Raw genomic sequence first — 16730 nt, forward strand, 5'->3', positions numbered from 1 at the left:
AATGTGGAAAGCATCAGCACTAGATTCAGACAAAGTACATTTAAAAATCTCTGCCATGCTGCTAGTAGGGAATGATCTCAGATACTTGCATATACTCAAACTGCTTTAGAGGAAGAGACCTCCATTCAATACATGAAACAAAAAAGTTGTTTTTCGGGTTAAACAAGGGAGAACTATGCTTCTATGAGAAAGTTTCTGAACAAGGCCAACTGTGGATATGTACAGGGTTGGGGGAGGCACTGAGTTTGTGGACAGGTGGTATGTCAGAGGCAGGAATGCTTAGGAATGGGAGGCTATGAACTGTGAAAATGTAACTGCTGTCAGATATCTATTACTTTCAGGAGAGTGGTCACCAATGCAAAGTTTCATTAATGGATTAAATAGATTTAAAACAAGTTCTGGTGACTGTTACCCTGGTAACAGAGAAATTATCTTTACTTAGGAGTATGGGAACTTCTTTTTTATTCTAAATCTCTCCCTTTTGGTCTTCTTTCAAGCAAAGCTGTAGGAAAGATTTGTCCAAATCTTCACCAGTGCCATCAACTTTCCTTAAAGACACAGTTCCATTTTTTCACTTAACAGAGATCTTTCTAGTTTGAATATTAGCTAGCCTGATGTCTTCTTGTTTTCTTTTATGAATCATCTGTGGAATCATATGCTGAGTCGGTTGTTGCATAAAAATATTTGGCTCTCTGGACAACAGCCACTGAGTGACTATGAGACAAACAAGAATAATTAAAAGGAATAATTAATTATTTAATAATTATTTTTTGTCAAATAAATAATAGTTTAAATATTAAATAAAATTTAAGTTGTTAATTATTTAAGAACTAATTATTAAAAGTAATATAAGTAATGACCATGAGACAAACAATAATTAAAAGAGCTTTTATAAACAGTCTGGAAGTCACTCCAGAATCATGACCCATGATTTCCCAGGCATGACCAAGAAATTAAATTTCCAATAATTCCCTGGGTCTACTCCAGATAGCCAGGTTGCCTTTTCTTCAGGCTTAGATATATGTTAACCTCATCTGTGGTATTAATCCAGGTACGACATGAAGTGCTGGCAATGGTGCATGCTCTTCTTGATTAGACAAAATAATTTTTTTTTAAAAAAAGTACCCTAATATTCATAATTACTTGAGCTAAGAATTGCCAATTGGTCAGTTGTGCCCTAGGACAGGGGCTGTATTATTTACTAAGTCAGGCCAGCTCCTACAGAGGGCTCCTGCCCCCAGAAGTCTAATAATAATTAAAAGAGCTTTTATAAACAGTCTGGAAGGTGGAGCATGGATAGCCCCAGGTGGAGCATGGATAGCCCCAGAAAAGGTTTACTACTTCCGATGCTGGGTAAGAAGATGCAGTCCACCAAAGGTGTTGAGGAGCCATATACTTGGAATAATCCAAGTACTGGTCACACAAAACAGTCTTAGTGCTAAGGTCTCCTCAGAGTTGCATAGCTGGACAGATCTGCACTGCTATCTTTCTGCCATTATGAATTATTAGTTCTTCCAATGGTCTTTCTGCTCATGGTAAATACAAGTGTGCTTATCTACAGCCTCCATATTCTTTAAGAACAGAGGAAACTGTGGTCCTGTTCTTATTTCAGAGGCAATTGTTTTATCCAAGAGGCCTTAAGGTTATTTTGATTTTCAATTAATCATTGGGGAATCTGAAAATGAAGTGTGTATTGACATTTCCCATCCCAATTTATTTTATCTAAGTCTTCTAGTTCAGATCTGAGCCATTGCAAGAAAAAGAGAAGAAAAGCCTCCCTTGAGCTGTTGTCTGCCGTAGAAAGTTCTTTGAAAGTGTCCTAAAGTCTATTGAATCTCCTACTGACTCATTTTGATTTCGTTTGCCATTTTGAATCTTTGCCCAATCTGCCCTTAAGAGAAAGGCTTTTGAAATAGTTTTATGTGGTGTTTCTTTTTTTTTTTTTAACGTTTTCAAGTCTATTTTTTAAAATGTATGCACAATTGGGTTACTTAAATCTTCTGGTCTTTTCCATTCTGCTGCTTTTAAACATTTTTCTCCATTTTAAGGTTAACAAGTAAGTAACTAACTGGCACATCTATGATAGCTCAGGACAATAAGAAACAAAGTAGTTAGCAGAACCCTGAATTACACAGCAACTTTCTGTCTTTCTGAATTTTCTAAATTTTCTGATTATTCTAAATTTTTCCTCAACTCAACTCTCACCCAGGGTTTAAATTCAACCTCTCTGGGTCCACCTTCTGGTATAGGGATTTTAGGGGAATATTGTGCAATGTTGATTATTCTTTTCTAGAGAAATGTCCCACAAAGAAAGTTTATTTAGGCAGTTAGGGAAAGGAACATGCAGAGTGTAAGCAGATGGTAAATATAAAGTTAGATGGGGAGAGAAAGAGAGATGCAAACAAAGTAGGTAAGTTTCAGAACGTTTGAGTAGAAGTGAGATTTTTTTTTCCTTTCTTTTTGAGGCCAGAGTATGTCAACCAAAGAAGACTTCTATTGAATGTTTGGTCTTTTTGCCTTCTCTCTTTGCTAGAGCCTCTCTTAGATCTCTTTTGACATTGGAAGTTACCCAGAATGATCTTGTGATTCTAAGTCGCCCAGTGAAATCTTGCCATTTATTAAGATAAACACATTAGGGTACATAGTGAGAGTATATGTACAAAGAAGTTTCCAGGAAAAGGCAACAACTTTAGCGTAAATGAGACCATAACAGGAAAGAATACACTACAATAGATCAAAAGTTTGTACTTACGCATGGTGTCTTCAATTCCTTGGCTAAGAAAAGCCTAGAGGAGTCTATATGATTGACAATCTGAAAATCACTGACTCCAGAACAAAGGCTGAGTAAAGTGAGCTTCTTTCATTAAGTTAACAAGAAGAACATGTGCTTATGCAGGTTTAAAGGAACTCAAGGCAAATTTTTAGCAATTACCTTGATATAAATTGATCACCTGCCAAACAGACTACCAACCATTAGTTCTCAGAGCCAACTTATGGTGGGGACTTGTCAGCCCTACGCTTCCATTTATTCCTTATGAAACACTTCCTTCCACGTTCAACATACACGAGTCAGTCTAGAACAAAGCAAAACCCCGGGAGACAGAGTTTATATAAGTAGATTAAAAAAAATTGAGACTAAAGCAAGCAGCAGAAAAATAAACATATTAATGGCAAGCATATTTGCTAAATGGTGCATCTCCAAAACAAAAGATCTAATTGCCTTATATAAATCTCTATTTGTTCATAAATTCTAAGAAAGTAAAACAAATTCACTAAAGAGAGCTTAGCAAAATATGTCAGAGCTCAAATCATTTTGAAAAACTCACTTGGCAACATATCCAAATGACTATTGGAGTTTGGGGCTAAATGGACACAGGGAGTAACCCTTTTGGCCTCACACAATGGGGACATCTCTATATGTCTAGTCAGATGGATGTATCTAGCCACAATATATAAATTATGTTATATTGAATAGCTTATGTGTATGAAGTTAAATATTTTATATTAATAATAAAGAGATCAAGGGTGAAGCAAAACAGGGAGATCAGTTAGAAAGCTATTGCCATTATTCAGGCAAGAGATGGTGGTGGCTTGGACCAGGGTGTAGCAGTAGAGAAAGTGAGAAGCAAGTGCCCAAGAATGAGACAACTCACAGAGTATATTGTAAGAGACATTTATCAATATCATAATAAGAATTTCCTAAAAGGGTGTTTTGCCACAGAAAAGGGAGTGAGGACAGGAAGGATCCAGACACAAAGAAAGGCGTCTGGGACAAAGAAAGGGTACACGAAGAAAGAAATTTGGGACTAAAACAAGGCTTTATAATTCTGGACCATCAGAACTAGAAAGAGCCTTGAAGAGATCTTCCAGCCTAACTTCTTCTGTTTGCTACTCATGAGGAGTCTGAGACACAGAGACAAAGCCATACAGTAAGTTAGTGGTAGAACTAAGATCTAGACCTGCAAGACGATGCTTCATTACCATGTCCTCATGGGACCTGGAACAGCTGGAATAATTTGGAGCCAATTAGCCACATGAAGGGAAGAGAAAGGAAATGGAATGACCACTGATTGGGCACTTATTGTAGGCACCACAGGAATCACTTTTCATATATTTAACCCTTTACCTCTGCAAAGCAGGGACTATGATAAAAATGAGGCTCAAGAAGGTTAAGGAATTGACCCAAAACCAGGCACCTAGAAATGCGGTACAACAAAGATCTACCTAAAATCTAAACATGCTTATGTGCATTTCTACCTGAGTTGGGATTTTGCTGTAATGGGGTCCTATCTGAACTGTGAACATGGGTAAAGGACTGGCATTTTTCAGCTACAGTCTCATGTTTATTTAGGAAACAGCTCTGCCCAGGGAACTAGGCTCAAATTCAAGATCAGCTGATTCAACAAGCCACCCCTACAGGCAAAGCTGGCACGGTAGAGGCTTCAACTCCTTTCCATGGGTAAGAAAATGATGTAAGAATTGGGAAAATGGCCTTAAGAGAGAACAGCCTAGGCAAAAAGGTCTGGACCTGCTGGCCATGGGGAACTACAGAAGATTTGGGAGAGGGGAAGGCTATTATACTTTGGGAGAGGCTGACTCAATATGACTCCCATCACAGTAAATTTCCAATGGGCATCTGGAATTTAGATCCCAGAAACAATGGCCCTCATTCCTTTTCATCCTACAGCAACCTACCAAAAGCTGGCCTCAAAGATCTTCTGTTTATGCTGCAAAGATTGTGAGGAGTCTCATACCACAGATGACTCCACGATCTCCATTCAAACCCAAGAGCAACAGCCATCAACCTGTGGTAGGTACCATACGAGAACATTCTACTGGCATCTCTAGATCTCATTTTGCTCATCGCCCTTCTGCAGATAGACCCTAATATTTTCTTCAGCTTCTGAGTAATAATTCCAACCTAAAATGAGGTAAGGATTAGGTGGCTATGTACCCAAACCAATAAACAATAGAGCTTAAGATCTTGATACTTAAAGTGTGATCCATCGACCAGCAATATTGGCATCACCTGGGAACTTATTAGAACTATTTTCAGACCCTACTCCAGACCTACTGATTCAGAACCTGCATTTTAACATGACCCCCAGGTAAATCTGAATGTATGTTATAGTTTGAGAAGCATGGTTAAGATCACTGCCTTTGGGGCTCTGACTAGTTCTAATCAGCTCTGCCACAGAATTAGACAAGTCACTTAACCTTTCTCACTCTAAGCTTAAGTCCTTACCATAAAATGGGCATATTCATGATGTATTATTACTTTCCAGGATCACTGGGAGGATTAAATGAAGTAATATATTTAAGCATGTAGCACAGGCCCTGCACAAAGTAGACACTCAACAAATGTCAAAGAATGGAAACTCTACATGGGTATTGGGCAGGGCAGGACAGGCTCTGCTATTAAAACAAATCAGTCTTGAAATTTCGGTATTTACAGAATGAAAGTGTATTTCGGGTTTGCACACCAGCCATCTCATTTTCACCTTTAGCCGGGGCATCTGGAACATGTGGCTTCCGAGGCTACACGTACACGGGAAGAGGGAGAAAAGGAAAGTTTGTAATTATGACCTTCTTGATGATCTAGGACAAAATGTCATAGTGAAGAAGACTAGGTGTCAAAATCAACAATTTCAGACAGAAAAAAAAAAAAATGAACGTTATTGTCAAGATTAGGCAAAGCCAGGACTGACAAGCACATGGTGGGGAGCGGAGGGGCAGGGTTAGTAGGCATCCGGCACAGTCAGATGGGAGGAAATGGCAGGAAAAAAATTCTCATGGCATATTCTTCCAGAAATCCATGCTAAGTGTCTTTAAAATACTTCCCCTGGAAGTAGTTTCACAGTAAAACCCAAGAAGCTTAAAAATGTCAATCCCTTTTTCCAAGATAATAATACTGATAATTACTGAGCCCCTATGCGTGCAAGGCACTCTCTACGCACTAGGAATCCAGCTGTGATCAAATGAATCCTCTACTGTGTCAGAGCTTACTCACTGGTAACCTGATATTATTTAATCCCTACAATAACTCTAAGAAGTAAGCGTGATTATCCAAAACAGGCATATCATTTTGCAGGTTTGAAAACAGAGGTGAAACTATTTGTTCAAGGTATGCAGCTAATAAATGACAGAATCACTTACACTATAATAAAACACAATTGTCTGGTGACAAAAATTCTATGTTATGCTTTTAGGAATCTAGAAATATATAAAAACAAAGCCATATATACAACAATGTTCATCACAACATTATTTATAGTAGTAAAATTTGAAAAGTCTAAACACCCAACAATAGAACATTGGTTAAATAAATCTGGAATTATCCATAAAATAGAATGTTATACAACCACTATTTCTTAAAATTTAGTAACACGTGAAAAATGTTTATGATATAATGCATAAAGTAAAATGCATTCACGATGTATAGGATGTGATGTACTATTTAAAAATACACATAGAAAAAGACTGGAACTGTGATAATATCTAAGGAGGGGGTGTTTAGGGCATTTTTTTCCTGCTTTATATTCTTCAATATTTCCTAGCTTTTCTATAACAAATATTCATTACATTTATAAACAGGAAAATACTAAACTTTATGTTTTAAAAAGAATACATATTTTTGAATCTAGTACCTTCATATGAGAAAGTGCTCAGAAGACTAGACGTAGATTCAGGTGCTCCCTCCCTATAAATAACCACCACTGGCCTGTGTGCACTGCTTCAGAATAGGCAAAATGCCTTCACTTCTGTCATCTCCTCTGAGCCTCCCCACATGACTGTGTGGAATTATCATTGTCAGGTTTGCAAAAGGATGAGCTTGACGGACAAAATTCTAAGCACCCTAACACAGCCTCCCGCTTGCCTTTAGGACAACCCCTGACCCATCCAGAAAAGAAAGACTCCTCAACCAGCAGCGATGATTTTGAGGGTGAGTCCCAAATTAGGGTCCTAACACTGACCAGGAACCCCCAGGAGAGAGGATCGTATCCTGATGACCAAACCCCACTGAATTTTGAGCTAAGCTAAGTGGCGTGATGGGAGACATGAGACCACTCCCATCAGGAAGCTGTGGTCATATTCTAGAACACCTTGAAGAGGGGCCAAGGGGTCAGGACCTGCCTGCATGATCTTCCAAGCTAGGAATTACATGAGGAGCAGGTCTTGGAGGAAAGGACACACATCCATGCCCTTTCTAAACTCTGTGGCATTGTCTTATATGTATATTTTGTGTGATGGTTTGTTCAATGTCCACTTTGGGCACTAGACAGTAAGTTCCAGGAGGGCAGGACCCACATCAGTTTTGTTCCCCCAAACCCAGCCAGGTGCATGACAAGTAAACAGTATCAGAAATGCTTGTGGATTGAGCATACCCATTTGGGGGTGACATGTCTCTGAGTCGTGGAAGACAGAAGCCCAGTCCTGAACAGTGAGCATAGTTCAGGAAGAAGAAACACAGCCACATTGCTGGGCACCAACTCTGGGGCCGGGTGACTTCACATAGCTCTTAACCACCCCATGAGGCTAGCTGTTGAGAGCTAAAGATCAGCCAGCCCAGTTATTCCAGACTCCTCATAACAGCTAAACCCTCCTGGTAGACAAAAATCTCACACAAAGTCCAATTTCTATAAAATATCAAAAGGGTCCTGCTCTACTTGAATGGAGGGTTGGGGGGCTGGTAGCCCCACCGGCTAGCCCCTTCCCTTCCTCTCACCTCCCTACTCCCCAAAGCAATCCAAGGAACCTAGTTTAAAAATTCACCTCATTGTAGAGGGAGGGCTGAGGCCCCTAGGGGGAAAGAACGTCCCAAAAGTCCACTAGGGAGGGGTATCCTCGTCAGAACCAGAATGGACCTAATTCTCTCACTTTCCAGACCACTGCACTTTGTAAGGCACCCTGTCATCACTGAATGCACCAATAGGGTACAATGCAGAACCTGCTATAAAAGGCTGGGGTCCTAACACTGACCAGGAACCCCCAGGGGAGTAGGCCTTGTCTCTATCACAATGGACTTGCAAGTCCCAGGCTGGGGTCTATGTGTCTCACACTGTGTTTCAGAATCAGACAATGATCAGGAAGGGAGGCAACCAAGACAGTCTAGCCAGGGCCAATGAGAAGGCTTCACCCAGCATAATTTTTTTCTTTCTTCTTTCGGACATGAATATTTGGACATGAAAAGCTTCCCAAGGAAGTTTTTACAAGAGATACCCAAACCGCAACTCTCAGAATCTCAGGCCATTCCAGCCGTGCCTCATTGGGAGACGCTGAGCGTTCTAATCTGGGACCCCCAGGCTGTACAGCTGCTGGAGTGCCACCAGGAGGAAGAGGGTGGTGAGCAGAGGCCATGAAGACTGATTCAGAAACTCCCCTGGAGGAGAAGACGTCTGAGCCATCCCTGTGCCACCAGCAAGTCACTTCACATCCTAAAAAAAGCCACTGCAGGAGGAGCTGCCTCTAATTAAAGCCCTTGTCACATCACAGGACCGTGTACCTTCTCTTTTCCTTTCCTACTTACCAAGGAGTATCTCTTCCAAAAATGTCATCATTTTTAAATATGCAGTCACATGTATCTCACCTGAAACAATTTTTAAAAACTCTTTGGATAGGTTTTTTTTTTTTTTTAATTTTTGAGATAACTCCAAATTTAAGAGAAAAGTTGCAAGAATAATAGCACAAAGAATTTCCAGCGATGTTTTACCCAGATTTACCTATTGCTCCTGAGTTTGCTTCATTCCTTTTTCGTCTCTCCCTGTAACTTTGAAAGGAGGTTGTACACACACGGCATGTCCCTTTACTCCTAAATACTTCAGTGTATATTTCCTAAGGTCAAGGACATTCTCTTACATAACTACAGTAAAATTATGGAAAGAAATTCAGCATTGATACAATACTATCCAAATTTCATCAGCTGTCCCAAAAATGTCTTAGAGCAACTTTTTTTGCCCAGGCCAGGATCTAATCCAAGATCAAGTGCAGGTAGTAGCCATGTCTCTTCAGTTTCTTTTAATCAGGCTCCTCTGTGATGTTGACCGCCTCCTCCCCGTCTACAAAAGGTTTTTCATTTGTTCAAATCTACCTTTTTGTCTTTCATTGCTATTTTTAAATGTTCTTCATTTAAAGTTTGCAAATTTCTTATTAAATGTATTTCTAAGTACTTTACCTTTTTTGTTGCCATTGTAAATGGGGTTTTTCCTCTATCATTATTTCTGTAATTAGTTGTTGCATGTTTATTAACACTATTGAATTCACTATGTTACTTTATGTCTGAATTATACTATTGTTTGAGCTAGTTTAGCCATTGATTCCCTATTACTCATCAGAAATACTATTATACCACTGCAAGTAGATATACTTTAGTTTCTTCCTTGTGTAATTCTTATATCTCAGATTTTCCTCATCTCATTATAATAGCCAACATTACCAGTACAATGTTAAATAGTGGAGATAGTAGATATCTGCTTTTTCCTGGTTTCCTAGTGTTTATCAAGGAAAAAGCTCATTTTAAGAGAAAGATATTGAGATAGATATATCATGTCATATGAAGAAAATCTCTATCAATTTCCTTTTCTTGTTTTTTTCCAGCATGTACAGAAAAAATATATATCTTCTCATATTTAACCAAATTTCCATTCCACAAATAAATGACAACTGACCATGATGTATTATTTTCATAATATGGAGCTGGATTCAGTTCACTAATATTTTATTTATTATTTTTATATCAATAGGTGATAGCTACAATTTTCTTTTTTGTATTTTTATCAGACGTAGTTGTCAATGTTATATAGTTGCTTCGTAAAAAGAATTTATAAAAATAACTTGGACGTTTTCTTCCATTGTATAGGCTCTAGAACAATTTACTCAGCATTGGAACTATCTGGTCTTTGAGAGTTCACTAGCATTCCCCTGTGAAACCATCTGGGCCTGTTGCCTTTTGCGGGGAGGCCAGTTCCTTGCTAAATTTCTGTTTCTTCTATAGAAATTGATAGAGTTTTCTATCTCTAATGCAGTCATTTTGATAAACTGTATTTTCCTAGGAAAGTATCTACTTCATTTAGTTTTTTTAAAAAATGTATTCGCATAAAGGTATATGCTCTTGAGATTTTTAAAATTTCTTTTGTCTCAATGGTTATTTCCCCCTTATCCTCTCTAATTTTGTATATTTGTGCTTTCTTCCTTTTTCCTGATTAAGTAGCATAATATTTCTATTGTTAATATTTTTCAAAAAATAACTTTTATCATTTAGATACTTTCTCTATACTCAAATAATTTGTTTTTAATCCTTAGTACTTCTTTTTCTTGTACATCCTTTTGATTACTTTTTCTTTTTCTAGCTTTTTGAATTGGGGATTTATTTCATTCTTTTATCTTTTTGATACAAATATCTAAGGACTGTGGTAGACAGGAATTCCGCCCACCTCCAAGATGTGTTAATTCTATTTCCCAGAACCTGTGAATACATTACCTCACATTACAAAACAGGATTAAGGATGGAATACAATTAAGGTTGCTAGTCAGCTGACCTTGAAGTAAAGCATTTGTAAAGCAATTTGACAACATCAACCCTGAATCTTTAAAACGCCCCAACCTCTCATCCATCCTCTTTCTGCCAATTACAAGCTGTGTCACCTTGACTAAGATACCTAATAAACATTCTGTACCTCAGCTCCCAGTTCCCCAGCTCTGTGACATCACAAAGAGCTTCCTCTCTGCTCTGCCAGCTGCGGGTGAGTGAGGCTCAAAGGTTAGACCTGAGAGCAGGAGTGGATATTTCTTCTGCACTAAAGGGACGCTATATCCATCACTCCTGGACAACTTTTCACCTCACTAAGGGAAGCAGACATTACCTCTAATTTATCTTGACCCACTATTTTTCTCTCTGGGTCCCAATCATCCCGACTTGTGCTAAATAACCCCTAAGGACTCCTCCAGACCCAGAAGTCTTCCTGTTTGACCTCATTGATCGTTCCTGTTCTAGTCCAAGTTCTGAGGGGTCACTGGTGACCTGAAGGTCACAGCCCATGGCGGACAACCCAAGGGCCTTTTTCTTTGGTTTCTGCTTCCATCTAGAGGAGGGCACTGGTAGTGCAAGAAACACCACACACCCTCACCCTACCCTACTCCAGCCAGCCTCTCCTACATCACTGTCATTCAAATTATTAAACACTGTGTGCCAGACATCGTGCTAAGCACTTCAAATATGTATGTCACCCAGTCCTCTCAGGATTCTGCGGTAGGTTTTACCATGCCCATTTTACAGTTAGGAAAACTGAGGCTCGAGGAAGTTAAATTGTTCTAAATTACACAGCCAGGTGCAGCAAGAATTACTTCCCACCTCCATCTAACTAAAAAATGTTTGCTCTTAACTTCTTCACTGTCCTGTCAAGCTTCATGGGGAACCTTTCCATTTGAAAACTACCTGCCATCAACTCTCAGAAGGATGGTGGTTCTGAACATTTCTCTCCCCCCTGGAATTTCCTGTAGGGAGAGACTAGACAGCACAGGCTCTGGCACCAGACAAAACTATGTTAAAATTCCAGCTGCCCCTCTTGGCTGTGAGATTTGGGAAAGTCACCTTTCTGAAGCTCAGTTCTGTCATCTGGAAAATGGGACAAAGTCCTGCCTTGTAGAGTGGAGCTGAAAGTTAAGTGAGCCCACGGATATCAGACCTCTCTAAGATGCTCGATGACTTTCGGTATCCTTGACACCTTGTTTGTTTCTCTTCCCTCGTTAACTTCTAAGACCGAAGCCACCGGGAGAATGATGTAAGTCTAGAATCAGGATGTTTCTATGCATTCCTGCACTCCCAAGCAGGGAGTGAAACACCTGTTAGTGGAAGGGAGAATGGGGATAATATTGGGCATATTGTTGTCCAACAGAGCAGGCTCATATATTCATTCACGTGATGTTGAGAGAGCACCTACTATGTGCAGAGCCCTGTGCTCAGTTCTGAGATCCAAAGGTGAACTAGACTCATTCTTGCCTCCTTGAGTGTGAGAATCTCTAGCCAATGTTCACTGCCATGTCCCTCACACCTGGCACCAATAGGACCCCATCAAATATATGTTGAACGAACTGTCTCATTCCCAAAGTTGAGGTGTGCGAGAGAGGAGGGGAGTGTTACCTTGCGAGAGGCTGGCCCAGTGTGACCCACTGCTTAAACAACAATGGGCTTCTGGTTTTGGGCTGTAGAGTCAGATGGCCCATTGCCCTTTCCTCTTCCCACAGCCCACCAAAACATGGCATCAAAGATCTTCTGTTGTTGCTGCCAGGCCGGTGAGGGGCCTTCTACGACTGGTAGCTCCTACAACTCAAGAACGTCCCCACAGCATCACCCACGGACCTTCGGTAGGTTCCAGACACCGGTATGTGGTAGCTGGCAAGAACACCTGAGTTATTTTTCTGGACCTCAGTCTCCTCAGCCACCTTCTGCTGAAACACCCTCAGATTTCTTTTAACCTTTTGGGGTATAGAAGAGGGAGTAATTACCCAAACTGTAACAATACAGCCTAAAACTATATAAAATATGAGATATTAATGATCACTGGCTTTAGTGCTACATACCTGCTTAAATTCTGCCTCAGCCACTTACTGAGCTTGAGCATGTTACTGAATCTCTCTCTCTGAGCTTCAGCATCCTTCTCTGAAAGATGAAGATAATGATAATACACTACCTGATTTTCAGGTTGTTGGGAGAATGAAATGAGGCAACATATGTTAAGTAACTAGAATATGGCCCCACACAAGAAGGCACTCAACAGATGCTAACTGTATACGTGGATTAGGACCAGCTAGGCTATGCTGACGTAATAAGTCAGCACTAAGATCTCGACTGTTTAACACAGTTTTAGGTTACTAGCTCAAGCAAGCAGAATTTGTGTGTGTGTGTGTGTGTGTGTGTGTGTGTGTGTGTGTGTGTCTGTCTGTCTGTCTGTCTGTCTGTCTGTGTCTGTGTCTGTGTCTGTGTGTCTGTGTATCTAAGAGATTTATTCCACAGGGAAAAACCCACATGTAAGAAGGTACTTTACACAGAGTTGGCAGATAATGAAACCATAAACTATTTTTTTCTTTCATTATCCCAATGTTAATTCTGTGTTTTTATTTTATTTTGTTTTTGTTAAAGCAGAATTTTTAAAGCCACAATTAATATGACAAATACCCAAATGGGATATGACCAAGACTGCTCATTCATGTGTAATTCAAAGCCTTTACCCAGAATATTGTCCTTAACTCTTTCAGATCTAAATGCAAATTCTCACAAAAATAGTTTGCAAAAGAGATACCCACACCACTCTGCCAACAATAGGGGCATGAAGACGTGTACTCATGTGAGACCCTGAGCAGGGTTCTAGTCGGGGACCCCCAGGCTGCGCAGCTGCTGGAGTGCCTCCAGGAGGAAGACGGCAGTGAGCAGGAGCCATGAAGACTGATTCAGAAACTCCCCTGGAGGAGAAGACGTCTGAGCTATCCCTGTGCCACCAGCAGGAGTCACTTCAGCTCTTGGAAAAGCCACTGAGGGAAGAGCTGCCTTCAATTAAAGTCCTTGGTTGCGTCATAGGACTGTGTCCCTTCTCTTTTCCCCTCCTCCAGCTTTACTTCTGAGATTCCCTTGGATCTGGAGCAATTAGAACCTAGTATCTTAAAAAGAAGTGTGTTTTTGTCATTCTAAAATATTTCACAGTCACTCCAACCTAACAAAGAGAAGCCAGTTATGTACCGGGTGGCTATAAATAGATGCTGTAATAAATGTCTAGAGCCTGAGGGGACAATTCTGCTCACCTATTGTGACTCCACTTGGCACTAAGGAGCGTAGTGAACAGTGGAGCAGGTTTTGCAAAAACTCTGCAACCAAACAGCCCTAGAGTGATGCAATGCACAGCCAGTGCGTCTGCACTAGAACGCAGAGCATGCAAACATGAATAATACACAAGAGATCCCAAGTGCCTTCGATGTTAACCAGGTGGCCTGGCACAGAAGCAGATCACTTCGACACAACAGCACCACAACTTCGGAAGCGAAAAGACCAGAAGCATTTTGCAACCTACTTGGGGATTCAGGGAAGGCTTTCTAGAAGAGTTGGTGCTTGAGTTTTCTGAAGGTTGAAAGGGAATTAGCCAAGCGAAGACGAAGGGGAATAATACTCCAGAAAGAAGGAATAAAATAAGCTAAGTTAGAAAATAGAGGCACAGCCCAGTGGGGGTATGAAGATAGTGAATTTCAGTGTTTGGAATGACTGAAGTGAAAACTTGGGCCAGAGTGTGGTGATGGGAAGTGAGGGGGCAGAGCAGTGAGAGCCTAATATCCAGGGCAAGGGAGTCGGACTCTATCCTGAAGATAATGAGGAGCCACAGATGAGTTTTAAGCAACAAAGTGATGTTGCCAGATTTCTGATTTTTGTAATATGAACATAGCGAGTTCTTAAGAAAACAGCTTATCATATTAGCATTCCCTGTTCCTGCCCCGATCTCAGTAAAGAGAGGAATAAAGGAAGATGATATTTTATGACACACTATTGTAGGCTAAAATCGATACCTACGATGGAAAGCCCATCCTGGCTGCAATTTGAAGGAGTGTTTGAGTTCTAATGATAATATCAATGTATGAAGTCTGATATATTACCTACTCTTCTAAGTGCTTAATAAACATCAACTCATTTAGCATAATAACCCAACAAGGTTAGTACTATGACTACTCTGCTTTTATAAATTAGGGAACTAAGAAACAGAGAGCTTAAATTAAGTCTCTTAAGGTTAAACTAATAGTAAAAGGCAGAGCTAAGACTTGAACCCAGGAAGTCTGATTTCAGAGTCCACACTCTTAGCCAACCAGTTAGGCTGCCCCTCACAATGAGGGTAGAATAACATTCAGTTATTGCTCTCTTGGCTCCAAATAAATCATTTATTGCCTTCTCTTTGGAAATGGAGCTGGGTCCTTTAAATCTTTTTCCTTTGGCAGCTGATGCAATGTCAAGCTTTGTCAGTAGGAGGTGCTGGAGACAATGAAAGAGTAAGGCCTTTTCTAAAACATTCTGTCAACACATCTAAAACATTCTGTCTACACATCTGAGACTTCTGCATCCAGTAAGCCACAGCCATATCCTTCCCAACAAGGTTCAGCTCTAAGCTAGGGATGGGATGTAGGGAACTCTTCCTTCAAGGCCTCTGTTTCAGCCCTGAGATTGATGGCTGCTCTTTATATCTGCTACTCCTATAATTAGAGTCCTCTTTACTCTATCCCAATCCATTAGTTAATTCTTTATATTAAACTTCTCATATTCAAATTACTATGTGGTTTCTGTCTTGGTTAGACTCTCTCCAAGAAGAGGCTGCCTAAGCAATCAAGACGGATATCAATATAGGTATAAACTAGGACAGCAGCTCTGGGATAGAGAAGAGAGTTCCAAGTTACAATATATTTCTCAAGTAAAGGTGGCCAAGTCTAAATCAGAACCATACAGAGGAAGAAGATTCTGGGAAATGAGATTCTTGTCTTCTTTTATAATGAAGAGAACTGAGAAGGGCTAGTAGTGAGGCCAAGCTGACAACACAGAGCAGGTCATTTCATCATCTTGGGCTACGCCAAGCTGGAGGAGCCTATGAGACATCCAGGTGGCCATATCCAGAAGGTTGGGAAAATGTAGCAGGAAAAGGTAAAAGAACAATGGCTGGAAAGAAACAAGTGAGGTTGCTAATTGTGTGTGGATTATCAGTTCACTAGGCTATGGCACCACAGGAGAGGACTCCCCAACATCATCAGTTGGGTGAAGAGACGGTCCACTTTCCAGGTGCCTTCACTGTCAGGGTCCTCTTCTAGTTCCAGTTCTCAGTGCATCCCTTGAATCCAAACTCTGACCTAGATTCTTCTTATCCAATGCATTCCTCACCACCTCTCATGCCAAGGTCCCACTTTCCTTCCCTAGAAAAATCCCATGTTCCTTATGTCTTGGAACTATTTCCTGTACACATATAGCAGGTGCTTTGCACATAAAAGACGCTCCTTAAATGTCACTTCCTGCTTTCATCATTTAGAAGCCTCTTCACAGAAGAGATGGTGAGAGGCTCATATCCTATGAACTTGTCATAGGGCTCTCAGCTTCAGAGTGACATCTAATAATGGAAGCCAGAGCTGGACTTCATCTCCAACTATGGAAAACTAGCTTATATTGACCAGCCCTCCTGTGAGAGATATAGATTTGTTTTGTTTTGTTTTCCTTAAATCTGTTCAAATGCATCAGAGAGCTACTAATGCAGTAAGGACTCTAGGGGCCAAGATCCTGGAGAAAGGAAGTACAGAAAGAAGAAATGAACACTGGGGTCTTCTGACCTCCTCAAGGTACCTGCCAATTCCTAAGCAGTGTCAAAGAGGCTGAAAAACCGGGCAGAGCTTTCAGCAGACTCACAACCTGGAGTAACAAAAATTGGAGATTGAGGGCTCACCCTGAAGAAGGAGTCTTGGGTTTTAACAAGATTTTTTAAACATGTTTTCAGTTAAAAATCCCTGAAGAGCTATCACCTGCAAGTCAGGACTAACCAGATATAGACCAGGTCTCGCTAGGACCAAAACCCAGAATCAAATCTATCCCAACACTGCTTTTCTCAGAAGCAAAAGTAAATCCTCTCTGAAAGAATATCCAGAGTCTTGTATACCTCTTCAATTTTTTTAATGTCTACCATTAGATGAAAAATTACCAGAAATGCCAGAAGATAAGAGCAACTGAC

Source organism: Pteropus medius, unplaced genomic scaffold (genome assembly GCF_902729225.1).
Source record: "Pteropus medius unplaced genomic scaffold, Ma_sr-lr_union100, whole genome shotgun sequence".
NCBI classification, from domain to species: Eukaryota; Metazoa; Chordata; class Mammalia; order Chiroptera; family Pteropodidae; genus Pteropus; species Pteropus medius.